The sequence below is a fragment of the Geotrypetes seraphini genome, chromosome 4 (genome assembly GCF_902459505.1).
Source record: "Geotrypetes seraphini chromosome 4, aGeoSer1.1, whole genome shotgun sequence".
NCBI lineage: Eukaryota > Metazoa > Chordata > Amphibia > Gymnophiona > Dermophiidae > Geotrypetes > Geotrypetes seraphini.
The window spans coordinates 233,243,012-233,270,731 of NC_047087.1; the positions used below are offsets into that span (position 1 = coordinate 233,243,012).

Here is a 27,720-nt window from a genome sequence, read left to right on the forward strand (position 1 = left end):
AGGATGAACATTCACAAGACCCCTCATGAAACGAGAAACCAGAGGATGCAGAGAGAGGGAACGACCCTCGAGATGTTGATGGAATGCAGCAATGGCACTAAGATGCACTCGAATGGAAGTCGTCTTCAGACCAGAATTCGACAGGTGCAACAGATATTCCAGCACCGAAGACACCGGCACCGAACTCGGTTCCAGGTGGTTCGAGGAGCACCAGGATGAAAATCTGGTCCACTTCTGGGAATAACAAAGCCTAGTCGAGACCTTCCGAGAGGCCTCCAAAATTTCCCGTACTGACTGAGAAACGGGAATCGAAGTCAAGGGGAAAGGAACCAAGCCGTCAGATGTAAAGACTGAAGATTGGGATGTAACAGCGAACCCCGACTCTGAGACAGCAGAGAGGGAAAGACAGGCAGAAGCAGAGGCTCCCTGACACTGAGTTGAAGAAGCAGGGAGAACCAGTGCTGTCTTGGCCAACGAGGCGCAATGAGAATCATAGTAGCTTTGGTCGATTTTAGATGAACCAGCGTTCTCAAAATCAGAGGAAAAGGAGGGAACGCATAAAGGAACCTCCCCTCCCAGTCGAGAAGAAAAGCATCGGCCTCGAGACGGTCCCGGGAGTACACCCGAGAACAGTAGAGGGGTAGTTTGTGAGTCTCGGGTGAAGCAAACAGATCCACCTGAGGAGTCCCCCAGCGGTCGAAGACTTCGCGTAGAACCCGGGAGTTCAGCGACCACTCGTGCGGCTGGAGGAGACGACTGAGTTTGTCTGCCAGACAATTCAGCTCCCCCTGAATGTAAACCGCCCGCAAGAAGATGTTCTGAGAGACGGCCCATGTCCAAAGGCGCAGGGCTTCCTGGCACAGAGGCCAAGAGCCCGTCCCCCCTTGCTTGTTTACGTAATACACGGCCACCTGGTTGTCTGTCCGAACGAGAACCACTTGATCGCGCAGGAGGTGACCGAAGGCCCGAGCAGCCAGATAAATGGCACGAAGCTCCAACACGTTGATGTGACACCGACGATCCGCGGCCGACCATAGGCCTTGCGTTCGTAAACCGTCTAGATGAGCCCCCCACGCATACTCCGAAGAGTCCGTCGTCAGGACCTTGCGGTGCGGAGGGACGCGAAAGAGCAAACCCCCGGACAGATTGGTAGAGTTGGTCCACCAACGGAGCGAGCGTCTGAAAGACGGAGTCACAGTCAAACGTCGAGATACTGGGTCGCGGTCCTGACGCCATTGCGAGGCCAAGGTCCACTGAGGAATCCTCAGATGCAACCGGGCAAATGGGGTCACTTGGACCGTCGATGCCATGTGCCCCAAAAGCACCATCATACGTTGAGCCGACACTACCTGCAGTTGCGAAACCTGCCGGCCCAAGCGAAGCAGTGCCTCCAGCCGTGGAGAAGGGAGGAAGGCACGGAGGAGAACCGTGTCCAGCACGGCTCCTATAAACTGGAGGGATTGAGTCGGGCGCAAGTGAGACTTGGGAAAGTTCACCTCGAACCCTAGACCCTGAAGAAGCGTGATAGTCTGTTGGGTCGCTGAAATAACTCCTTCCCTTGTCGGGGCCTTGATCAGCCAATCGTCCAGATAGGGAAAGACCTGCAACCCCCGGGAGCGCAGAGCAGCCGCGACCACCACCATACATTTCGTGAATACCCGAGGGGACGAAGCCAGACCGAAGGGTAGTACACGGTACTGCAGGTGCAACTCCCCGACCTGAAATCTTAGAAACTTCCGAAAGTCGGGATGCACCGGAACATGGGTGTACGCTTCCTTCAAATCCAGGGAGCACAACCAGTCCCCCTCGTCCAAAAGAGGATACAGAATCGGAAGCGATAACATACGGAACTTCTCCCTGACCAGGAACTTGTTGAGCTTCCGGAGGTCCAAAATGGGGCGCAAGTCCCCGGTCTTTTTTGGGACCAAAAAGTAACGGGAATAAAATCCCTGGCCCTGCTGATCTAGAGGCACCACTTCGACCGCCCGGAGGCTCAACAAGGCCCTGGCTTCCTCTCGGAGAAGGGTCAACTGGCTCCGATTGGACGGGCACGCCCCGGGAGGCATGTCTGTAGGCTGCCTGGAGAAGTTTAACGAATAGCCCTCTGAGACGGTCCGGAGCACCCATGCGTCTGACGTAATCCCTGACCAAGCCCTGGCAAAAGCCGTGAGCCGACCCCCGATGGGGAGGGGGTTGGGCGACTTCGCGGCGGGGGCCAGCCCCCGGCCGCTCATCCCGTCAAAAGGACGGCGCCGGCTTGGATGCCCCCTGCGCAGCGGGCTTGGGGGGGCCCCCCTCTACCCTGTTGGTTTGGGCGGCGGGGTGGAGGTCTCGTAAAGGCCGGTGTCGATTTTTGAGGATACCGCCTAGGTGGCTGTTTAAATGGCCTCTGAGGCGACTGCTTAGGCTTCGGGCGAACCAGAGACGCCAAAGAGCGCTCTTGGTCAGAAAGCCTCTTGGTAGCCGCCTCCAGGGAGTCGTCGAATAACTCCGACCCGACGCAGGGTAAATTGGCCAATCGCTCCTGCAGGTTGGGGTCCATCTCGAGGGTCCGTAGCCACGCCAGCCGGTGCATGGCTACCGCACAAGCCGAGACCCTCGAGGCAAGCTCAAAAGCGTCATATACCGCATGAAACAGATAGAATCGTAGTTGGGACAGGTTCGACGCAAAAGTGGCAAACCTATCCCTGTGTGAATCCGGGATCACCCCCTGAAAATCTGGCAGATCTTTGACCATTGATCTGAGGTAGGAAGAATAGGCGAAAGCATAGTTGAGGACCCTCGTGGCCATCTGGGAATTAGCATACAGACGACGGCCGAATTTATCGAGGGTCCGACCCTCTCTCCCAGGGGGGACAGCAGCCGAGACTCTAGAAGGCTGCGAACGCTTAAGAGCCGACTCCACCAGGAGCGACTGATGGGAGAGTTGTCCTTTGTCAAACCCCTTAGGGGGAAGAGTCCGGTATTTGGATTCCATCTTGGTGGGCACTACCGCCACTGTAAGAGGGGTCTCAAGGTTCCGCAGCAAGGTCTGAAGGAGGACCTTGTTAAGCGGGAGGCGGGGAGATTCCCGCTGAGGGGCAGGAGAATCCTGTTCCTCCAAAAATTCTTTGGTATAGTGTGACCCTGCCGACAGGTCCACCCCCAAAGCCTTCGCCATGTCATGGACAAACTTTGAAAAAGAAGATGTCCGTGCAGGCGGAGAGAGTGACCGAGACTTCTCAACGGAGCCGAAGGGAGAGGCCTGGCGAGAATACCCGAACTGCCCCCCGGACCCCGAACCCCAGGAGGCACGATCTCGTGACCTCGAAGGGGTCGGGGACACAGTCCGCCGAAGAGACCCCCTGGGGGAACCCCCCGGGGTACGGGGTATGGAGGCCCGTCCCTTCCGCCCCGGCGAGGAGGCACGGGAACTCTCCCGGATCGGGGACCGTAAGAGATCGGGGTTGTCGAGGCGGAGTTCCTCGACACGCAAAGCCCCGCCCTCGGGCGTCGTCGAGCGACGACTCCTCAGAGGCGAGGTTCGAGACCGCTTGGCCTTTTTGAGGCGGTGCTTCGCCCGAGGCTTGCTCGAGGGCGATGAACCCCGTGAAGACCTCGGGGACGAGGACGATGAGATCCGGCGTACCCGGCGCTGCTTGTCTCGGGACCGCACACTGACCTCAGGCTGTCTCACCGAGGTCGGATCCGAGGGAAGCGTCGAGGTCGAGGCCGAGGGAGCTTCGGCCGCTGAAAGGCCGGTGCCCGAGGCCGAGGTCGCCAACTGCGGGGCCGCCGAGACCGAAGTCGAGGCCGAAGCCTGCTGCAAGGTCTCAATGGCCCCGGAGAGCTCCGAGGAAATTAAAGCGCGAAGCAATTCCTGGAACGCCGGGATCGTGAGACCCGGAGGCAACACCTGGGGGCGCTCCGCAGAGGGCGACCTCGGTTTTGAGTATTCCCTCGGGGCTAACCCCTTCGACACCTTGGACTGGGCCGAGGTCGACGGTCCCGCCGACGAAGAGCCCGAGGATGGCTTCCTGGTAGATGAAACTGAGGAAGGAAGTGGAGACTTACCCGGGGCTTGCTTCTGCGAGGCAACCGGCTTCGAGGTAGCCGAGGGGTCCAAAGCCGAGGCCGAGGCCGGGGCCGAAGCCGAGGCCGAGCTCGAGGCCTTCCCCGTCGGGGTATCGACGGCGAAGAGATCAGCCATACGGGCCTTGCGACGAGTAAGGGCCCGTTTCTGGAAGGTGGCACACTTAGGGCACGATGCTGTCGGGTGATGGGGCCCCAAACACCTAAGGCAGCACCTGTGAGGGTCAGTGATGGACAAAAGCCTATCACACCTACCACACTTCTTAAATCCCGTTACGGGCCGGGACATGGGCCCAAAACAAGGCCGGGAACAAACGAGGTTCCTCGGCCACGGCTACCGGGAGCCCCCGGAGCGAACGGAAAAGTTAGATTTTTTATTTTTTTTTTTTTGAAAAAGAAGAAAATAAAGAAAGAAAACACAATTAACGCAGCGACCGCGTCGAAATTCCGCACACAGCCGCGGCGACAGAAGGCAATACGAGCACAAATTATCCACAGGGCTTCTGGCTCCGCGGATGAAAATGAACTGAGGACCACGAGGTGGGGATGCGCCCTCTAGTGGGCGAGAAGGCTAGCACATGCGTGGTGCAGTGTGCAAACTTGAAACTTCTAGCAAGTTTGCTTGAAAAGCTGTCCGCGCTGGGGCTCCGTAGATGACGTCACCCATGTGTGAGAATATCATGCCTGCTTGTCCTGGGATAAGCAATAGTCATAATAACATAAAATAATAAAATAAATTTTACATCCAATAAAGAAAACATTATTTAACTATTTATGCTCAAGTCCTCCTTCTAGATCCAAGTTTTAGAAATAGCGAAAAATTAAAGAAAACAAGAATTTGCAAGATGCTAAAGCTGTAGCATGAAAATGAGATCTCATAATTATATATAGGGTTCAAGATATTCCTCCATCCAGTCGAGACATTGCTACAAAAGTTGTCAATTGAGAAGGTTCAAAGAATACATACCGTATTTTCGCGGATATAACGCACGCGTTATACGCATTTTTACCTACCGCGCATACCCCTCGCGCGTTATATGCCTGAGCGCGGTATACAAAAGTTTTTAAACATAGTTCCCACCCCGCCCGACGCCCGATTCACCCCCCCAGCAGGACCGCTCGCACCCCCACCCCGAACGACCGCTCGCACGCGCTCCCACCCGCACCCGCATCCACGATCGGAGCAAGAGGGAGCCCAAGCCCTCTTGCCCGGCCGACTCCCCGACGTCCGATACATCCCCCCCCGGCAGGACCACTCGCACCCCCACCCCGAAGGACCGCCGACTTCCCGACAATATCGGGCCAGAAGGGAGCCCACACCCTCCTGGCCACGGCGGCCCCCTACCCCCACCCCGCACTACATTACGGGCAGGAGGGATCCCAGGCCCTCCTGCCCTCGACGCAAACCCCCCTCCCCCCCCAACGACCGCCCCCCCAAGAACCTCCGACCGCCCCCCCAGCCGACCCGCGACCCCCCTGGCCGACCCCCACGACCCCCCCACCCCCCTTCCCCGTACCTTTGGTAGTTGGCCGGACAGACGGGAGCCAAACCCGCCTGTCCGGCAGGCAGCCAACGAAGGAATGAGGCCGGATTGGCCCAGCCGTCCTAAAGCTCCGCCTACTGGTGGGGCCTAAGGCGCGTGGGCCAATCAGAATAGGCCCTGGAGCCTTAGGTCCCACCTCGGGGCGCGGCCTGAGACACATGGTCGGGTTGGGCCCATGTGCCTCAGGATGCGCCCCCAGGTGGGACCTAAGGCTCCAGGGCCTATTCTGATTGGCCCACGCGCCTTAGGCCCCACCAGTAGGCGGAGCTTTAGGACGGATGGGCCAATCCGGCCTCATTCCTTCGTTGGCTGCCTGCCGGACAGGCGGGTTTGGCTCCCGTCTGTCCGGCCAACTACCAAAGGTACGGGGAAGGGGGGTGGGGGGGTCGTGGGGGTCGGCCAGGGGGGTCGCGGGTCGGCTGGGGGGGCGGTCGGAGGTTCTTGGGGGGGGCGGTCGTTGGGGGGGGAGGGGGGTTTGCATCGAGGGCAGGAGGGCCTGGGATCCCTCCTGCCCGTAATGTAGTGCGGGGTGGGGTTAGGGGGTCGCCGTGGCCAGGAGGGTTTGGGCTCCCTTCTGGCCCAACTACACAAAGGTACGGGGAAGGCGGGTGGGGGTGTCGTGGGGGTCGGCCAGGGGGGTCGCGGGTCGGCTGGGGGACGGGCGGAGGTTCTTGGGGGGGGCGGTCGTTGGGGGGAGGGGGTTTGCGTCGAGGGCAGGAGGGCCTGGGATCCCTCCTGCCCGTAATGTAGTGCGGGGTGGGGTTAGGGGGTCGCCGTGGCCAGGAGGGTTTGGGCTCCCTCCTGGCCCGATATTGTTGGGGAGTCGGCGGTCCTTCGGGGTGAGGGTGCGAGTGGTCCTGCCGGGGGGGGGGATGTATCGGACGTCGGGGGGGGGGACATCAGGCTTTCAGGATGGGGACAGACCTTCAAGGGGGGACAGGACTTCAAGGGGGGACAGTGCACGGAAAGTCAGGGGGGGTGAACGGAGAGTCGGGACAGCGCACGGAAAGTCAGGGCAGTGCACGGAAGTCAGGGGGGTGAACGGAGAGTCGGGACAGCGCACGGAAAGTCAGGGCAGTGCACGGAAGTCAGGGGGGGTGAACGGAGAGTCGGGACAGTGCACGGAAAGTCAGGGCAGTGCACGGAAGTCAGTGGGGGTGAACGGAGAGTCGGGACAGCGCACGGAAAGTCAGGGCAGTGCACGGAAGTCAGGGGGGGTGAACGGAGAGTCGGGACAGCGCACGGAAAGTCAGGGCAGTGCACGGAAGTCAGGGGGGGTGAACGGAGAGTCGGGACAGCGCACGGAAAGTCAGGGCAGTGCACGGAAGTCAGGGGGGGTGAACGGAGAGTCGGGACAGCGCACGGAAAGTCAGGGCGGGCGAAAGGAGCGTCGGGCATCATGCGCGGTATACCCGTGAGCGCGGTATACAAAAGTTTTTGTACATATCATCGTGATTTCTGCGCGCTATACACGTGTGCGCGTTTTACACGGGTGCGCGTTATATCCGCGAAAATACGGTACTTAACAGAACGGTAACACACTATACATTTGCATGGATGTCTCAAATAAAAGGTAGCCCCCAAAGATGTAACCCCAGGTTTCAAAAGAAGAAATTCACAGCGACGCTTCTGTGTCTCCCTTGTAAGATCAGGAAACATCTGTACTTTACAACCAAGAAAAATTTTGTGTCTATTTTTAAAGTAAAGTCTTAATAACCATGTTTTATCTAACGGAAGCGCCACAGTTTTAATCAGGGTTGCTGGTAATGCTAAGTCCTTATCAGATGTCTTTGTCTCTTCTTTATAAATACTGTAAACATAGATGTCCACCTTATACCATTGAAAGAATCAGAATATCGTCTGTGATAGGTGCAACTAGATAGTTTCTTGCTTTAATTACTTTCGTATATTTCTTGTGATTATTGTAAATTTTGTTTATCTATTTTTAAAATCAATAAAATACTTGTTGACATGTTTATTACTTATTATAATCATTGTATAATATTATAAATATTTATTGACACCCACAAAATCTAGCAAGAGGAAGTGAATGAACACCCTTTTCCTACATGCTGTTACACATGCTGTGCACCAAAGAGGAAGTGCTGGAAAGCTGGACCAGTGACCTTGCAAATCAAATGCTGCAATTACTTGATTATAGGAAAAACAAATAGGAAGGATGATTCAGAATCTCTAGTGTAAAGAAACAAGTATCTTAATGTGTCAAGTCATGTACTGCAAAGTGTGTTACTGTTAATCAAAATACCAAAGTGACCTAGATTGCAATTACTTCTCTAAAAAGGTAAATAAAATTTTAGCTGCTGTTCGATCAAAAATTTTAATTGAACTTAATCATCCAATTAAAACCTTTCATTCCCATTAATCACATCCCTAGACACTCAAACTAGGATTTGCATCAAGATCATTAGTAAATTTTGCAAAATTTATCAATCATGTATACAGGACACACAAGAAGTATCTTTGAACAACAGAGTCAGAATAACGATGTCATTTTAGCTTAAATCTCTCTCTTCTCTGATGCCATTTTGACTCCACCCTTAAACTCTTCATTTAGTACTCAAGGTGGATGAGTTCACATGTGGTATGGAGAGAAATATTTATAATTTAAAGGGAAATTTTCTCTCATTGCTTGAGGTACGCGCACAAAGCAAATAAGGGGAACTTAGCCTGGCAGGTCTGTGATTCACAGCCATGGCCTCTAGATAGAAGTAGGGAAGGGGCAAGTCAAAGTAGATTGAGCTTGTGGCGTGCCCACTTCTCCCCCACATTAAGGCCTTCTTCCACACATTAAGGATTCCACACATTAAGGATTGCAATAAATCACATTTTTTAAATTGTGCTCCGGGGCAGTATAACAGTTTCCCAAATAGTAGTTATATTCAGCTTGCTACCTGGTTAGCTAAGGTAAAATAAGGACAGCAAAAAAGCTAACAAGCAGAGGGCTGAATATGTTGGGAGAGGGTGGAGGATTAGATTTGCTGATCTCCCCTGTGTCCAGCCCCCTCCCCCGCCCCCCCCCCAAAAAAAAAAACCCTTCCCCAAAGTATCCACCCTCCCAAAGCCTCTCCCCAAGAGTATCCATCCCCTCCCGAGACTACTGCTAGGAGGTCATAGTTGACATTTTGAACCCAGAGCTGGCATGAGCAGAAATGAATGGGGATCACTCCTGTTTACCCTACCCTAGACCAGTGGTTCACAAACCTGTCCTGGAGGACCACCAGGCCAGTTGGGTTTTCATGATAGCCCTAATGAATATGCATGGAGCAGATTTGCATGCCTGGCACCTCCATTATATGCAGATCTCTCTCATGGTCCTCCAGGAGAGAGTTGGGAACCACTGTCCTAGACCACCAGGGCATCCCTAAGGTATGCCTTGGGGAGTGGGGGGGAGGCTACAGGGGGTAGTGGATATTCTTGGAGGAGGTCTGGGGTGGGGGTTCTTTGGGTGGAGGGGAGTGAGTGAATTCTCAATTCAGCCCATGGTGGACTTGGACAGTTAGCATAGAATTAGTGGCATTAATAATTTTAATTGCCATAAAATTTTCATGATAATCATGATTAAAAAAATGTAGAAACCTTAGTAGTTGATTTTTTTTGCAAAAGATTTTATGAATTATACAATTTTTAAATGACAGACACCGTCAGATAAGTTATACTTTCTCAAAGACATCCAAAAGAATTTCCTATCTTGAACATTTGTAACATATCTGAGATTTATCACCTCTAGCAGTGATCTAAGGTCCTTCTGTAGGTGCTTTCAGTGCCAAGACCAAAGCAAAGGCACTATGGCCCAGATTAATCAGCAATTTAAGTTAAGCGCTTAGATTGGTCCACCTAGCCAATCTAGGCGCTTAAGTTTTTTTTAATTGGCTTAATCAGCATTGTTAATTGAAAGCACCATTAAAAAGCAATTTTAAAATTATTTAAAAAATTGATTAGCTGGTAGGCACTTACCATTTTGAGGTAGGTGTCTACTCTAAGGTACCTACCAGCAAGTAGGCATGGTTAGGGGCAGATTCTTGGCAGATATTGGGTGTAGTTTGAATTAGGTGTCCTCATTTAGGCCAAGAAAACCCTGGACTAAATGGGAGTGTGCCTAAGATCTCTTAGACATGATTCTATAAATGGTGCCCTTGAACAATTATGTTCAAGGGCATCTAGCAGTTGGGCACTGTTTAGAGAATCAGGGCCTATGGCCCTTTTACTCACAGCGCAATTTTGTTTCATTGCTACCATTCCTTTTCTTACATCAATAGACCAAGGGCTGCAAACCTGAGCAGCTACATAAACAATTCATATACTGGGATTTATGAACCAATTGGTTAGCAAACCATTTTTCTTTACTGGGAATGGCAACTCTGAAGGAAATAAATGGCCTGAAAGTGGATAGCATGAATCATTGGGGCACAACCCTCACTAACCCCCATCCCTAGGACATGCATCAAGCCCATTAGTGAATTTTGCAAAATTTATCTTATTAGATTAATGTGTACAGGGTACATAACAACCCGAATGCCATTCCATCTTATATCTCTCTCCTCTCTTCTTCTCAGATGGATCAGAGTTCACATGTGGTATCAACAGGACATCTGACACAGGAGAAAGAAGATTTAAAATTTAAAGGGAAATTCTCTCATTGCTTGGAGGTACAGAAATCTAATAAGAGAAGTCAGCCTAGCAGGCCTGTGATTCACAGCCATGGCCTCTAGACAGAAATAGGGAAGGGGCAAGCCAAAGTGGACTGACCACATGATATATCCACGCCTCCCCCATATTAAGACTCTCTTGTCTTGTGTGGCATGAAAATCTAAAGACAATAGACTTTTTGTTCAGTATAACATGAAAGAAATAGACAGAGCATATTTTAACTGTTGGCTTCAAAAGGACAATGATCTCGTGTATCACAGATCCAGAATCTCCACTTTTGCTACCAACTGTATCCTTTTACTCTCTTGCTGTCTCCTTTCTTGTGAATGTTTACTTTTCTGTTTATTTATGGAGTTCCTTTCAATAATTTTATTGCTATTTATTTATGGAGTTCCTTTCAATAATTTTATTGCTATAATTGTACACCACTTTGATCTGCATAGCCAGTAATAGCAGTATATAAAGTCTGAATAAACATACACAAACAAGAGAAAGTTATAGTATACCCATAATTCCTTTTCCCTAAGTTAACAATAACATCTGCTAAACAATGGAGCAGAGAGAACAGATTAGAACAGAGTGGTGACACATCCATATTTACAATGCTATAACAAATCATTTCCATCAAATACACAATTACAAACTTTAGCTGATAACCAAAATTCCAGTGTGATGTAAATTGACAATAAGTTTCTCTCATCACACTGTTTTCAGTTTCTTCTCACTTCCATGTGTGTCTTTCTTGACCCTTCTACCTAGGATTCTTTCCTTTCTCCAGGTTTCTTCCATCTCTTTCCATCCCTGACATCTATGCTATTGCTTTCATGTTACTTCTTGCCGTCTTCTCTTTTCTGTTTATCAATACAGTGCTCCCCCGGTCATTCGTGATCTGCGGTCCCAGTCATTCGCAGTATTTTCTGACCGCGAATGACCGGGCAAGAGAGGGTAGCCGGAGTGACAGCGAGTGAAAGAAATCACTCGAAGTATGCTCCGACCACCTCTTCCTGTACTAAATTCGGGACTCACCATAAGAACATAAGAAGTGCCTCTGCTGGGTCAGACCAGAGGTCCATCGTGCCCAGCAGGCCGCTCGTGCGGCGGCCCATCAGGTCCAGGACCTGTGTAGTAGTTCTCTATCTGTACCCCTCTATCCCTTTTTCCTTCATAAAATTGTCCAATCCCTTCTTGAACCCTAGTACCGTACTCTGTCCTATCACGCCCTCTGGAAGCGCATTCCAGGTGTCCACCACCCGTTGGGTGAAGAAAAACTTCCTAGCATTGGTTTTGAATCTGTCCCCTTTCAACTTTTCCGAAAGCCCTCTTGTTCTTGTAGTTTTCAAAAGTTTGAAGAACCTGTCCCTCTCTACTTTCTCTATGCCCTTCATGATCTTGTAAGTCTCTATCATATCCCCTCTAATTCTCCTCTTCTCCAGGGAAAAGAGCCCCAGTTTCTCCAGTCTCTCAGTGTATGAAAGGTTTTCCATATCCTTTATCAAACGTGTCGCTCTCCTCTGAACCCTCTCAAGTATCGCTATATCCTTCTTAAGGTACGGTGACCAATATTGGACGCAGTACTCCAGATGCGGATGCACCATCGCCCGATACAACGGCAGGATAACTTCTTTCGCTCTGCTTGTAATACCCTTCTAGATTATACCTAGCATTCTATTCGCTCTCTTAGCGGCCGCTGCGCACTGTGCCGACGGCTTCATTGTCTTATCCACTATTACCCCAATATCTCTTTCCTGGGTACTCTCACTCAATAACATCCCTCCCATCGTATAGCTGTACCTCAGGTTTTTGCTTCCTACATGCAATACTTTACATTTCTCTACATTGAACTTCATCTGCTATCTCGTCGCCCACTCCCCTAGCTTGTTCAGGTCCCTTTGTAGTTCTTCACAGTCCTCTTTAGTCCGAGCACCACTAAATAGTTTGGTGTCATCTGCAAATTTTATTATTTCACACTTCGTCCCTGTTTCTATGTCATTTATAAATATATTGACTAGTAGCGGTCCGAGTACCGACCCCCTACGGAACACCACTTGTGACCTTCCTCCAGTCCGAGTAGTGCCCTTCAGTTCTACCCTCTGCTTCCTACCCACCAACCATTTCCTGATCCATCTATGTACGTCTCCATCAACCCCATGGTTCTTCAGTTTCCAAAATAGGCGCTCATGGGGTACCTTGTCAAAGGCTTTTTGGAAATCTAAATATACGATGTCTATGGGGTCCCCTTTGTCCTCCGTTTGTTAATTCCTTCGAAGAAGTGTAGTAAGTTTGTTAGGCATGATTTCCCCTTGCAGAAGCCATGTTGGCTTTTGATTAGAAGTTTATTTCTTTCAAAATGCTCATCGATGCTGTCTTTTATCAGCGCTTCCGCCATTTTCCCTGGAACCGAGGTCAGACTCACCGGTCTGTAATTCCCCGGGTCACTTCTTAATCCCTTTTAAAGATGGGCGTAAATAACATTGGCTATCTTCCAATCCTCCGGAATCACTCCTGTTTTCAGGGATAGATTGCAAACTTGCTGTAGTAGTTCCGCTATTTCCTCCTTTAGTTCTTTCAGTACCCTAGGGTGGATTCTGTCCGGGCCCGGCAATTTGTCGGTTTTTAATTTTTCTAACTGCCTACGTACGTCTTCAAAGCTTACTTCCATGGATGTTAATTTATTTGTTTGGTCTCCTTAGAAGATTTGCTCAGGTTCCGGTATGTTGGATGTGTCCTCTTTTGTAAATAGACGAAAAGAACATGTTTAGGCTTTCCGCCACTTCTCTCTCCTCCTTCACCACTCCCTTCCTGTCTCCGTCATCCATCCTCCCTAGCTGGCTGCTTCCCTTTAACATATCTGAAGAATGGTTTGAAATTTCGTGCTTCCTTGGCTAGCCTTTCTTCATATTCCTTTTTAGCTTTTCTGACCACACGGTGACATTCTTTTTGATACTTCCTGTGCTCTTTCCAGTTCTCCTCAGTTTTGCCTTTTTTCCATTTCTTGAATGAATTCTTCTTATCACCAATCGCTTTCTTCACTTCTTTGGTTATCCACGCTGGGTCTTTTGTTCGATTCTTTTTGCACCTTTTTCTGAATCTTGGGATATGTTGATTTTGCGCCTCGATCACCGTATCCTTGAATAAAGACCGGGCTTGTTCTACAGTCTGCCATTTCTTTGAGGTGTTTCTGAGTTTCTTCTCATCGCTTTGTAGTCTCCTTTCTTGAATTTAAAAGTTGTCGCTATGGTTCTCTTTCCCTTCAGTATTCCTACTTCAACTTTGAACTTGATCATATTGTGATCGCTGTTTCCCAACGGTCCCACTACTTCCACTTCCTTCGCAGGACCCCTAGCCCATTTAGAATTAGGTCCAGAGTGGCATTGCCTCTTGTTGGTTCTCTAACAAGTTGATCCATGAAGGAATCCTGTATAGCCTCCAGTAATCCGGTCTCTCTGGTGCATTTTGAGCTTCCACTATTTCAATCTATTCCAGCTACTGATTGGTGAGACCCGACTTTAGTACAGGAAGAGGCGGTCAAAGCATACTGCGAGTGATTTCCTTCACTCGCCGGCGCTCCGACTGCCCTCTCCTATCTCCCCTGCTAAAAACCGTATTCGCGGTTTTTCAGCATTCATGGGGGTTCCTGGAACAGAATCCCCGCGAATATCGGGGGAGTACTATACTTACTTTTCACCTTCCTCTGCATCTCATCATGACTGACATCATACACTCCTTTAACGCCTTCTGTCTTAATCTTCTTTTTCATCTCATTTCAATCCCCCAAAGCAACCCGCTCAACTCTGTAACTCTTCTGGAAATGTCCAGATAACCCCTTATGTAATCCACCTTGAACCACAAGGTAATGGCGGAATAAAAGTCACTAATGTAATGTAAAGTAATTTTTCCACCTCCTCATTTATCACTTAAATTATCCCAATCAATTTATCCTCCCCACTTCTAACTAACTGCATCCTCTCAATGCCAGTGATGTATAGTAACTAACGGCCTCTTTTACAAAGCCACGCTAACGGTTGCTGCGCTAACGGCCCTGAAGCCCATAGAGATTTAAAGGGCTTCGGGGCTTTCTAAATGAGGCCGAAGTAAATGTAACTACTGTACTTAAGTAAAATTGTTACTTTTATTGAAGTAATAATTTAATCAATTTTCACTGCTTTTATCTACATACGTTTGATGCTTGCCATTAAAAGTAAAAATAAAAGCAGAATATGTAAATGACCATTTCCCAGTAAACCAAATCAAACAGCAAAATCTGGAAGAGGATTTTGCTATTGCAAACCTCATCATGCAAACATCTTATATTTTGCTGTTTAGTGAATATAGACTGTTGAACAGTGTATGTTGAACTAGTAATGAGTTGGGTCGCTTTGAGGTGGAAATGAGGCTGGTAACAATTCTTGTTGAACTGACATGTCTCTAGCACAACAGATTGCTGGATATCCAAAGAAAATTTTACATTGGGTTGACTATGTTCTAGAAAGGAAGCCAGCTTATCTGGTCCCAAGACTGAAGGTTTCCTACACATTTGATGTTCTTGCATCAGTTCGCAAAAGATATTCAAACTGAGTTTTCTATCAAATGAAAAATTACTAGAACAGACAATGATTCCAACTTCGTGAAGGTCTTCTCTGTAACTGGCCAATATGATGATGATAATGAAGATGAAGTTAAAAATGCAGATGCCAGTGATGAATTAGACCACACTGTTTCTAATATAGATGATGATATATTTTTTGCTATACAGAAGTATTTCAGGTGTATATTCCCTTGATCAACATCTGCACACCCAGTCAAAAGATATCAGTAATATTACAACCTGGCCTGATTTGAAGGAACATTTTACTCAGACTGAACAATCCATTTTCTGCCAGTGCAATTGTTGAACACTCTTTTAGCTGTGCTGGCTTAATAATTTTATAATCTGCCAAATCACCTTGGGTCAAGGTGGGGTACAATCAAAACATTTACAATAAACAAAAACATGATAATGCACAAACACAGAAGAAAAAGATGGAGAACAAAACGGTAATAAATCAAAGCACTTCTAAATAAATAGATCTTTGAAAATCTAAGATGGCAGTGCCCATGGGATTGTCCCATTATGTTACAAATCCAAGACAATGGCTACCACTGTAACCCACTTAACAGAAGTGATGCTAGTCATCAAGACATCGCCCCTTACATGCATGGAGCATGTGCAGTGTGGCTTCTTTTATTTCTTCTACCTTTTATAAACACCTTCCCTAAATAAAGCAATATGGGGATAATAATAATAATTAAAAAAAAAATGTCTAAAAAGTGTCCTAAGTCGCTACTTGGACGATCAAAAAGCCTGATCGTCCAAGTACCCATAACCAAAGCTGGTTTTTAGACGTATCTAAAAACAGCTTAGGCCTTTCCCCTGCCTCTAAACGCACAGAGAGAAAAGAGGTGTGTTTAGAGGAGGGGAAAGGGCGAGCAGTAGGCGGGAGGTGGGCCAACCTACACCTAGGCGTACAACAGGTATAACCAAAACAGTTAAAGGTTGCCTAGTTGGCACTTAGACCTTTTTGACTTAGACGAAATAAAACCAGGTCTAAGTGCCGAAAAAGGGGCCGTTGAGCTAATGGCCGCTGGCGCCATCAGTTCAGCGGCCCGGTAACTTAACCATCGCGGCAGGAGAGATGCCTCATCTCCCCTACTGCAATGCCATCACTCCTCTACCCGAACTGCCGTGACCTGCGGCAGTTCCAGTAGAGGAGTGACGGCATCGCGGTAGGGGAGATGAGGCATCTCTCCTGCCACGATGCATCACTCCCCCCCCACAACATCGGGGCAAGAAGGAGCCCAAGCCCTCTTGCCCCGCCGATTAACATCAGGCCAGGAGAGAGCCCAAGCTCTCCTGGCCCCAGCGGGAGGAGGGGGGGTCATGTTTGAAATGGCAGGAGGGCTCAGGCACTCTCCTGCCTGGATGGTTGGGGGGGGATTCTGTAACCGGTGTTGTTTTTGAAAGACACCGGTTACAGAATCCAGCTTTTAGGCAAAGGACTGGCTCCTCCTGGACGTTTGTAGCTTAGGCGATTTTTTTGTTTCATTATGGCTGAAAAGTGTAGACGTGGTGTGGGTGTACTTTTAGACGTAGTAGTGATTGGGCGTTTAGGCAGAGGAAGGCCATAATCAAAACAAGGATGTTTGTTTTGGTTATGGACACTTTCCCTGCTTCTGGGTTGAACGTTTAAGGACTTAGGCTGAAAGGGGACTTAGACGCTTTTTTTGATTATGCCCCTCTACGATTTTAACATTGAACACATTTTACATTTTTATCTTTATGAGCATTTCTGTGGAAAAAAAAGAACTATAATGAACAAGGCAGGGAACCCAATTTCTCCTTTTCATGCACAAAGGGCCCCTTTTATAAAGCAGCAGTAGCAATGTTGCCATGGTAAATGCACCAAAGGAACTGAATGGGCTTCAGTGCATTTACTTCAGCAGTGCTACTGCGGCTTTGTAAAAGGGGCCCAAAATGTTTTACATTTTTATCTGTATAGGTGCTTTTTGAAAAAAAAAAAAAAAAAGGAAAGAAGCACAATGAACAAGACAGGCAGAAAGAACACCACATTATTCTGCCTCTTGTTCTGTGACTGTCTTAATGGTTGTTTGTTTTACAAATGCTGAATCACACTCATTATCTCTGTTCTCTCTGAACACATTTGCAAAAGTACATCTGTTCTTTTTGTGCAGGAAAATAAAATCTATTATACAATATTTCTCTAAGTTTACTTGCCTGAATATTTTAAATGATTTTAAAGAAAGGTATTAAAAGTAGAAATTGGTAAGCCTGGTATTTTTGTTTTTATCACAGAAGCACCCGTCGAGCTAAAAATATAAAATGTGTTGTGTATTATCAGCAGATGTCTTTCATTAGGGAGGATGTTTGTAAAAGGCAAAAAGAGTGGAGGAAAACAAAAAAGGAATCACACTGCACATATTCCATATCTTAAGAGGAAGGTGCCTGACAACAGGTGTCATTTCCTGTTAAGTGGGTTACTATAGCTGCTGCCCTCTTACATTTGTGATGACATGAGGTGGTCCAATGGGAGTCACTATCTTGGAAAAGGGGAGTGGCTTGGACATAGTTAAGTTATGCCACACCTGTTGATACCACTACAAGGAATGGATTTAAGGAAAAGGTATGCTGTTACTTCTAGTGATGTCACCAACGGAGGCAGGGTGTAGGGCAGAGTTATAGGGCTCCTTTTACTAAGTTATAATAACAGTTTTAGCACACGCTGAATTGCCATGCGCGCTAGACGCTTACGCCAGCATTGAGGTGGCATTAGTTCTAGCCACGTAGCGTGGGTTTAGCGCGCATGGCAATTCAGCGTGCCCTAAAAACGCTAGCGCACCTTAGTAAAAGGAGCCCATAATGTTTCTTTTGGTGATGTCATTGAAGGGCATAATATGAGCCAGAGGTGCAGGTTTGATAGAATTGAAGATCTGCTGTAGACTGGCAACTGGTTTGATAGAATTGAAGATCTGATTGGCTGGCAACTGGGTGGGCATGGCCGCCTGCCATAAATATGCAAATCAGGTTTGACAAAGGGTATAACTTACACTACCAAGAAGCAAAAAGTAGAAGACAGTATATTCTCAAAAGCCACACAGTTCATAATAAATGTTTTAATTACAGTATGGAAATCAGATTCTGCTAAGATAAGATGCAAGTGTTCTTGATTTCAGTAGTAACAAGTGAACAAAAAATCAAGTATTTATCTAACAAAACACCACGATACTGGAATTCTGCTCACAAGGAAATATCCTATGCAAACGGAAGAAGAAACAAAATATTGAGTTGAGGGTTTCAATGTATTCTCAATGATGACACCTAAATCCTTTTCCTGGGCAATGACTCCTAGCATGGAACACTGTGAAATGGACAAAAACTGTACTGCTATGAATCAAGAAAAGATTTAAGCAATGTATAAATTTTTAAATAATAATTCCAGTTTCATCCTAGCTATTAATAACATAATCTGCATAATGTGCTTTTGACTCCCTATCCACCACCAACCTCATCCCATTTTCTGATTTCAAAGCTCTCCCTGGTCAATATGTCTTTTAAACATTTTCTCAAAACATATTGGCACAGCATAATACAAAACCTGGTAAACTATTGTTAACATTTTATACTGAACCCTTTGTAATATAGGAAGCCAGTGTAATTGTCTCAAAATAGGTGTTATGTGTGTCATCTGAGGAACACCAGTAATTAACCTGGCAGCAGAATTCATTAAAAGCTCTAAGGCTTGTTATCCCAAGATATAGCACACTGCAATAATCCAATCATGACAATACCAGGCCTTTGGACAACTATTCTAAAATCATAAGGTGCCAACATTGGTTTTAACCTGTACAAAAGATGTAATTGAGCATAGCCTGTCTGGATGGACTTCATTATTTGACTTCCCATAGCCAAAGTGGAATCTAACCCCTAACACCTTCATCTCTCTTTTCACCTTCAAATGATCACCTAGAACATTCAATATGGTCAGAGTCTATCATTATCATGTCCAACAATCATCACTTGCTAACATTTAATTACAGACCATGTCTCAACATTCACAACACAACCTTTTCCATATCTCATCTCAACTCCTTGATACTGCTTACCTACATGTAAATGTGTGCCCTTGCTCCTCCTAGACTCTCGGAGGAGAATATAGCGCACTGGTTAAAGCTACAGCCCGTCGGCTGAGTGTCTGAATAAATCCATGTAAACCATTCTGAGCTTCCCTGGGAGAACGATATAGAAAATTGAAGTAAAATAGGAGTAAGAGAAGTTATGTTGTGGTCAAAAACTTAAGAGCTACTCAGGAAAGAAGGAAAAAAATTTCTGGAACTGAAATCTCGGTTACTTTTTTTCTTAAGTTCCCATGTAAATGTCTTGCTACATTTTAAGGGAATCAATATATATTTTATGACTAGTCTTTAAGCCCATTACATTAACGGATGCTAGAATAGATGTGTGTGTCTTTCTTTCTTTCTGTCTCTCTCTTTCCTCGGCTGTCCACCACTACCCCTTGCCTGCTCCCCTGTCTAGCAATAGCCCTTCTACCTTCCTTTTACCTCCCCCATGTCCACCACCACCCCTTCCCTACTCCCCCTGTCCAGCAGTAGCCCTTCTACCTTCCTTTTACCTCCCCCGTCCAGCAGCACCACTTCACTGCTCCCCCTGTCCAGCAGCAGCCCTTCTCCCTTCATTTTACCTCCCCCCTGTCCAGCAGCACCTCTTCCCTGCTCCCCCTGTCCATCAATACCTGTTCAGAAGCACCCCTTCAATGCTCCCCCTGACCAGAAGCAGCCCTTCTCTCTTCCTTTTACCTCCCCCCCTGTCCAGCAGCACCCCTTCCCTGCTCTCCCTGTCCAGTAGTACCCCTTCTCCTTTCCCTGCTCCCCCTGTCCAGCATCCGCTAGCCCGGGCAGCCCACAGCACACCCCTCCCCCCAAAGCAGCCCCCTTTCTCTCTCCCCCCTCCACTTCTTACCAGCATGGGACACCTCACAGTCGTTACTGAAACAAAACGCCGCTCAATCCACTGCACGTGCCGCAAATGAAATGCGGCCACGGAGGCACACATCACAGCGGCAGGGATCACGGCCTCCTAAGTGCGCATACACGCTTAGGGTTTTATTATAGAGGATTCATTACAGCTGGAGAGGTTTATAATAGAATCTTCTGGTAATTGAATAGGGTAGTTAGAAAGAATGAGTCTGTAGTAATATGCATATTAATGTATCTGATTTTCCAATATATTTTTCCCTGAAATTGAATACTGTGCACTCTTTGACGTTTGCTTGAACTATGTGATTTTCTTAGTATACTGTGTTAATGCATTTGATTTATTTCTGGAAACTACTTTCCCTCTCTTTTACGAAACTGCCTTTGTTTTCTGTTTGTTAAAGTAGAAAATAAATAAAGGCATATATATAGGTGCTTACATTTTTATAAAATAAGCAATCCAATCCTAGGCAAACTTATAAAATTTTGCACGCTATATATTAAGTAATTATTGCCATTTATGTGGTATGAAGAGCTACAAAAATCAGAGGGCTACGTGCTCTGTTGCTCATAAATCCTTCTCCTAAAATCAGTCCAAGGGTTGATCTAATTCTTCCGTTCTGAAGAGTGAATGTGTGCTGGGGAAAAAAAAAAATTCTCCCAGGTTAAAAATAAATACAGAGGCATGGGCTGGAGTCCAAAATGAGCTAAACTTGCTAGGCACACACTGTAAAATAGTACATCTGAAGCTATCAGCTTCAGGGCCTTTGTTATACAGTGTAAACAGATCATAGCAACACAAAAGGAATTGAGTAAGAAGGGAAATTCTCACAAATGATTCTGATGATATCATATACTTTATCTCACAACAGCATAAGATTATAAGAACTGCCCCTTTTATCATGTTTTCTTCAAAATGTTCAATTTATATTAGGGGTCTTCAATCCAATCCTTAGGACACAGTTGGGGTTTTAGGATGTACAAACTCAATATGCAAAAAAGAGATTTGCCAAGGCAGCTAATGCAAAGTGATAAATATTGTACTATTTATCAATTGACTATTTGCTGCTACTGCTGCTGTTTCTACTCTTGCACTACTTATTGTACAAGATTTCAGCACTATTCATTGCATTTTTAGGAGGCATTTTTTGCGGGGGTGGGGGGGTGGAGTGGGATGGAGGATGCATGCATTCAAGTTGTGGGAAGAAAATAATGCCCCAAAAGTTAGGTGCAAATTAGGTGCCAAATTTTGCTGCACCACTTGTATACTGCCTTTTGTGGCTTTGGCATTCAAAGCTGACATTCAAAGCGGTGGGCACTGGAAGACTGAGTGATTTGCGCAGGGTCACAAGGAGCAGCACAGCTATTACTATTTATCATTTCTATAGCGGTGAAAGGTGTACTCAGCACTATGCATTCGACTGCTATGGCACTGAACTTCCGAAAAGGGATGAAAGCCATGGTGAGGAAGAAGATTAGGAAGAGGATAAGTACTGTAAATACGCTAGAGCAAGCATGGTCCCTTTTTAAGGACACAGTCACTGAGGTACAAAATCTATATATACTGTGTGCCAACAAGGGTTCCAAGAGGAAAAAGACAAGGAACCGTCATGGTTCACTGTAGCAGTGAAGGAAGCGATCAGAGACAAGAAGACTTCATTTAAAGAATGGAAAATTTAGTTCATCTTCCAAGTATCAACATGCCTAGAAGATACAGAGAAAATAAGATATTAATGGATACTTGGAAAATGTTGAGGTTTATTAGTAAATTAACACCTGTCCCAATAAACAAGTCAACTAATCAGTCTTTATGGATAAACTCCAAGATTAAAATTGGCGGAGCTCAAATCCTTTGGAAGGACTGGATTATTGCAGGCATTAGATCTCTGAATGATGTTATTTTGGAAGGTAAACTGCTGGAATTTTCACAATTGCAACATAGATTTGGTCTTAGTAAAAAACAAAGTTTTAAATGGTTGCAATTGAAGCAGGTCATTCAGGTTGGGTTCCCTGAATGGAAAACATTGAATAATCAATATAGTTTAGAGTTCTTATGCTTCCAAGCAGACTTCCTAGGGCATCAAGCCGCATTGTGGTATAAATTAATATCTGGATATTTGAATAAAAAACCAAAAAATGGTCTAAGAGACATTTGGAGCATTGAGATTAAGCATCAAATTACTGCATCTCAATGGCCACTAATTTGGTCTTGGAGAATGAGATGTACAGTGTCAGCATCTATGAGACAAACTTGGTTCTTTTTATTACATAGAGCTTTTTGGACCCCTACACGTTTGCAAAAATTAGATAGTTCTAAGTCCAATAAATGCTGGCACTGTAATCTGGAACCTGGGACGTTAGATCATTTACTGTATCATTGTCCCTACATTAAAAGTTTTTGGAATGCAATTTGGCCACAAATTAATAAATTGATGGAAAATCATGTAGCAATATCATATGATACAGTGTTATTTGGAATGATGATGAGAAAAAAAAGTCAAATTTCACCAGAAAATAACAAGCTTTTACTAGTCATGACAGGGGTTGCCATTCAGCATATAACCAATAACTGGAAGAATCATAGTAACCTTAATTATACATTTTGGTGGAATACAATTTGTCATATATTCAAAATGGAAAGAGTAATAGCAATACAAAGAGGGACATATCCTAACTTTATAAAAATATGGGGGGCCATTGACAAAGTATTGTACTGAATGAATAGTAGGATTTATCTTCTTCTTTTCTTCTTTTTCTTGTCTTCTTTATGGCACACATGGAGGGGGGGTAGTGAAAATAATTTTACATAACATGTTATAATATGTATACAATATGTATAAGGTGATTGGAAAGTACTTGAAGGGTGGGGGGTGGGAGAGGGGATAAAAAAAATTTGTTCAGAATATTATGTAATAGATATAAAAGTGATATTGTGTATTCATTAGTTGTAACTCAATATTTTGTACACTTCATGTAAAATATGAAAATGAATAAAGAATTATAAAAAAAAAAAAAGAATGGAAAAGGTCAAAAAAGGAAGAAAACTGGAAAAAGCACAAACAACATCAAAGCAGGTGCCACAAGGCGGTAAGAGGGGCCAAAAGAGATTATGAGGAAGGAGGGGATCAAAAACAGATCTGAGAAAGTTATCATGCCACTGTACCGGGCCATGGTGTGCCTCCCACCTGGAATACTGCGTCTAACACTGGTCACCTTACATGAAAAAGGACATAGTACTACTCGAAAGAGTCCAGAGAAGAGCAACAAAAATGGTTAAGGGACTGGAAGAGTTGCCGTACAATGAGAGGCTAGAGAAACTGGGCCTCTTCTCCCTTGAAAAGAGGAGACTGAGAGGGGACATGATCGAAACATTCAAGATATTGAAGGGAATAGACTTAGTAGAGAAGGAGAAATTAGGTTCTTACCTGCTAATTTACTTTCTTTTAGCTTCTCCAGACCAGTAGAGGTTAACTTTACGAATGGGTATATATCTAATCATGACCAGCAGGTGGAGACTGAAAACAAAACTTTGGGACAGTATATCCTAGCCCCTCCTCTCTATTTCCCTCAGTCTGCCGAATAGCCAAGCAGAACCAAGAACTGGAAAACAACAGAGAGAAAAAACAATACTCCGAAAGGAGTAACAAATAACATACCCAAAATGCTGTTGGAAAATGCAGAGGAGAAATTCCCGAAGGAAGAATGTCCCCACAGCTCGCCAGCTAAGCCAGCCGAGCCACAGCCGCTGTTCTTCAATTCTCCCCGGCCCTAGAAAAATACTAGAACCCGCAGCAAAAACCAAAAACTGCCCGCGCAACAGCCCCAACAACAACAACAACAGACAGGGTGGGGACCTCTACTGGTCTGGAGAAGCTAAAAGAAAGTAAATTAGCAGGTAAGAACCTAATTTCTCCTTCTTTAGCACTCTCCAGACCAGTAGAGGTTAACTTTACGAATGGGACGTACCAAAGCAGTCCCTCTCACGGGCGGGACCCCCGAAGGGCCGATACCAGTACACGCTCACCGAACACCGCGTCCCGACGCGCCTGCACATCAACCCGATAATGACGAACAAAGGAATGCAAGGAAGACCAAACCGCAGCCTTACAAATATCCACTGGAGGCACGAGCGACGACTCAGCCCAAGAAGCCGCCTGACCCCGAGTGGAATGAGCCTTGAGAAACTCCGGAACAGGCTGCTGTTTCAGAAGATAAGCGGAAGCAATCGTCTCCTTGATCCAGTGCGCAATAGTAGCCTTAGAAGCGCCAGCTCCCCGACGAGGACCCGCCAGGAGGACAAAGAGATGATCGGACTTCCGGAATTCCTGGGTCCGCTGCACATAAGAGCGAAGGACCCGACCGACATCCAACTTGCGCAGCTGCCGTTGCTCAGAAGAGCCCTCCCGACCACCCAAGACCGGGAGAACCACCGATTGATTGACATGAAAAGGAGAAACAACCTTCGGCAGAAAGGAAGGAACAGGCCGCAAGACGACCCGCTCCCTAGAAAACTCCAAGAAGGGAGCCCTACAAGAGAAAGCCTGCAGCTCAGAAACACGCCTAGCAGAAGTAATGGCCACCAAAAAGACCGCCTTCAAAGTAAGGTCCTTTAAAGAACAGTCGTCCAAGGGCTCGAAAGGCGGACGCACCAAAACAGAGAGAACCAGATTAAGATCCCAAGAGGGAACCGAGGGCCGTAGGGGAGGCCTAAGCAACTTGGCCGCCCGCAAAAACTGAATCACATCAGGAAGAGCCGATAAACGCTGACCTGACACCAACCCTCGAAAAGCCGACAGGGCCGCAAGATGAACCCGGAGAGAAGACCAAGCCAGGCCTCTATCCAGGCCATCCTGCAAGAACTCCAGAATGTTAGGCAGAGAAGCGCGAAAAGAGGTCACTCCCCGCGCCCGACACCATTCCTCAAAGAGACGCCAAACCCGCACATAAGCCCGAGAGGTAGAAAGCCTCCGGGACCCCAACAGTGTAGAGATCACCTTGTCTGAATATCCCTTCTTGCTAAGGCGACCCCTTTCAAGAGCCACGCCGTAAGACAGAAGGGAGACGGGTCGAACATGGGAATGGGACCCTGCATCAGAAGGTCGTCCGAGAGAGGCAGAGGAAGAGGATCCGCTACCACGGACGGCGAGGCCAATCCGGCGCCACCAGCACCACCAAACCCGGATGGTGAACAATGCGAAGAAGCACTCTGCCCACCAGCGGCCAAGGAGGGAACACATACAACAGCCCCTCCGTTGGCCACTGCTGGACCAGAGCATCCAGACCCTCGGCTAGACCGTCCCTGCGACGACTGAAGAAGCGGGGCACTTTGGCGTTGCCACCCGTGGCCATCAGGTCCATCAGGGGCTGCCCCCAAGCCTGCACTATCAACTGAAACGCCTCGGCGCCGAGACACCACTCTCCTGGATCTAGGAAGTGACGACTGAGGAAGTCTGCCTGAACATTTTCTACTCCGGCTATATGAGAGGCCGAGAGGTCCAGCAGATGGGATTCCGCCCAAACCATGAGCAGAGCCGCCTCCTGCGCCACCTGAGTGCTCTTGGTGCCCCCCTGACGATTGACATAAGCCACCGCCGTGGCATTGTCCGACAGCACTCTGACCGACTTGCCCAGCAACAGGGAGTGGAAAGCCAACAGCGCCAGACGGACCGCTCTGGTCTCCAACACGTTGATCGACCAGGCGGCCTCCTCCGTGGACCAGGTGCCCTGAGCTGAGTGACCCAAACACTGAGCCCCCCAACCCAGGAGACTCGCATCCGTCAGGAGCACCGTCCACTGCGGGAGATCCAGACCCACCCCCTGAACTAGGTGAGGGGTCTGGAGCCACCAACGCAGACTGCAGCGCGCCAAGCCTCGCAGGGGAACCGGAACATCCATCCCGTGCCTCTGGGGAGACCACCTCCGGAGCAGAGCATACTGGAGAGGACGCATGTGGGCCCGCGCCCACCTCACCACGTCCAGGGACGCCGCCATCGACCCCAAGACCTGGAGGAAATCTCGCGCCCGAGGACACCGGGACGCCAAAAGCAGGCGAATCTGAGATTGCAATTTGCTCACCCGGCCCTCTGGGAGGAAGACCTTCCCCAAGGAGGTGTCGAACAGCACCCCTAGGTACTCCAGACGCTGAGCCGGGACCAACCGACTCTTGGAAAGGTTGACCACCCAGCCCAGCGACCGGAGAAACTCCACCACCCGAGCAGTAACCCGGGAGCTTTCCTGCAACGACTTTGCCCGAATTAACCAGTCGTCCAGGTAGGGGTGTACCAGGATGCCCTCCGACCGCAAGGCTGCCGCGACGACCACCATCACCTTGGTGAACGTCCGAGGAGCCGTGGCCAGCCCAAAGGGAAGCGCACAGAACTGAAAGTGCCGACCCAAGATCGCAAAGCACAGGAAACGCTGATGAGAGGCCCGAATGGGAACATGCAAGTAGGCCTCCGTCAGATCGAGAGAAGTGAGAAACTCCCCCGGCTGAACCGCCAGAATGACCGACCGCAGAGTTTCCATACGGAAAGAGGGAATCTTGAGAGCCCTGTTGACCCCTTTTAAATCGAGGATGGGCCGAAAGGTCCCCTCCTTTTTGGGCACCACAAAGTAAATGGAGTACCTGCCCGTGCCCCACTCCGGCGGGGGCACTGGAACAACTGCCCTGAGATCTAGCAAGCGCTGAAGGGTCTGGCGAAAAGCCTGCGTCTTCCCCGGAGTCTGACACGGAGAAGCGAGGAAAAAATCCGGCAGAGAGCGGGCGAACTCCAGGGCATAACCGTCCCGCACCACCTCCAGGACCCACTGATCGGACGTGATCTCGGCCCATTTGGGGAAAAATTCGCGCAGCCGAGCCCCCACCGGAACCAAAGGGGGCGCCGGCAAGGCGTCATTGTGCAGGACGGGAAGCGGGGGAACCGGCGGAGGGATTCCCTGCCCCCCGACGGGCCCCCCGAAAGGGCTGCATGCGCTGGAAGAACCGACCCCGGGAAAATCCCGGAGACTGGAAAGAAGCAGCCCCACGCCCAGGGCGATACTTGCGAAAATCCCGCAAACGCCCCCGGGCCGCACCCCCCCGAGACGCCGGGCGGGCACGGTCCTCCGGCAGACGGGGAACTTTCGAGTCCGACAGAGTCTGAATCAACTTATCCAAGTCCTCTCCAAACAAAAACGACCCCCGAAAGGGAAATTTAGTAAGCTTAGCTTTGGACGCAGCATCCGCCGCCCAAGCGCGCAGCCACAACACACGCCTTGCGGCCACGCCAAAAGCCATAGACTTAGCCGATATCCGCACCAAGTCATATAGAGCATCTGAGAGGAATGAGGCCGCCATCTCAATCTTCGCAACCTCCTGATCCACCAGAGACCAGTCGTCAGACTCTCGATCCAAGACCCGCTCCGCCCACCGAAACACGGCGCGAGCGACCAGTCCCCCACAAATAGCCGCCTGGACCCCAAAGGCAGAGACCTGAAAATTTTGCTTAAGGATGCTCTCCAATTTGCGCTCCTCAGGGTCCCGCAAGGCAGAACCGCCCTCAACAGGCACGGTATGCCGCTTGGAAATTGCCGAGACCACCGCATCCACGACTGGCGAAGCTAACGTAGCCCGATCCCCTTCAGGAATGGGATACAGGCGAGCCATGCTGCGCGCCAGCCGAAACGGCGTCTCCGGCGTTTTCCACTGCTCCAGAATAATATCCCGAATATCCTGATGCATAGGAAAAGAGCGGGAAACGGAACGGATCCCCCGTAACAGGGGGTCCCCCACACGCGGAGTCTCCGGCGGCGCGTCCTCAAAACGCAAAACCGAAGAAACCTGTTGAATAAGGTCAGGCAGCTCATCTTTCTGAAAAAGGCGCACCACGGACGCCTCGTCACTGGAGAACGG

At 48.2% G+C, this 27,720-nt stretch overlaps 1 protein-coding gene and 1 long non-coding RNA gene across 5 annotated transcripts in view; one reads left to right on the forward strand and one right to left on the reverse strand.

The window, feature by feature from the left end:
* Positions 1-10,654, forward strand: part of LOC117359960 — a 45,817-nt gene extending 35,163 nt beyond the window's left edge. The window contains exon 4 of the long non-coding RNA XR_004539328.1: positions 10,190-10,654. This is a non-coding gene — a long non-coding RNA (uncharacterized LOC117359960). The remainder of the gene's footprint in view (positions 1-10,189) is intronic.
* RASSF4 (Ras association domain family member 4) overlaps positions 1-27,720 on the reverse strand; it is a 276,069-nt gene that overhangs the window by 61,252 nt on the left and 187,097 nt on the right. The gene's annotated exons all lie outside the window — the stretch shown is intronic.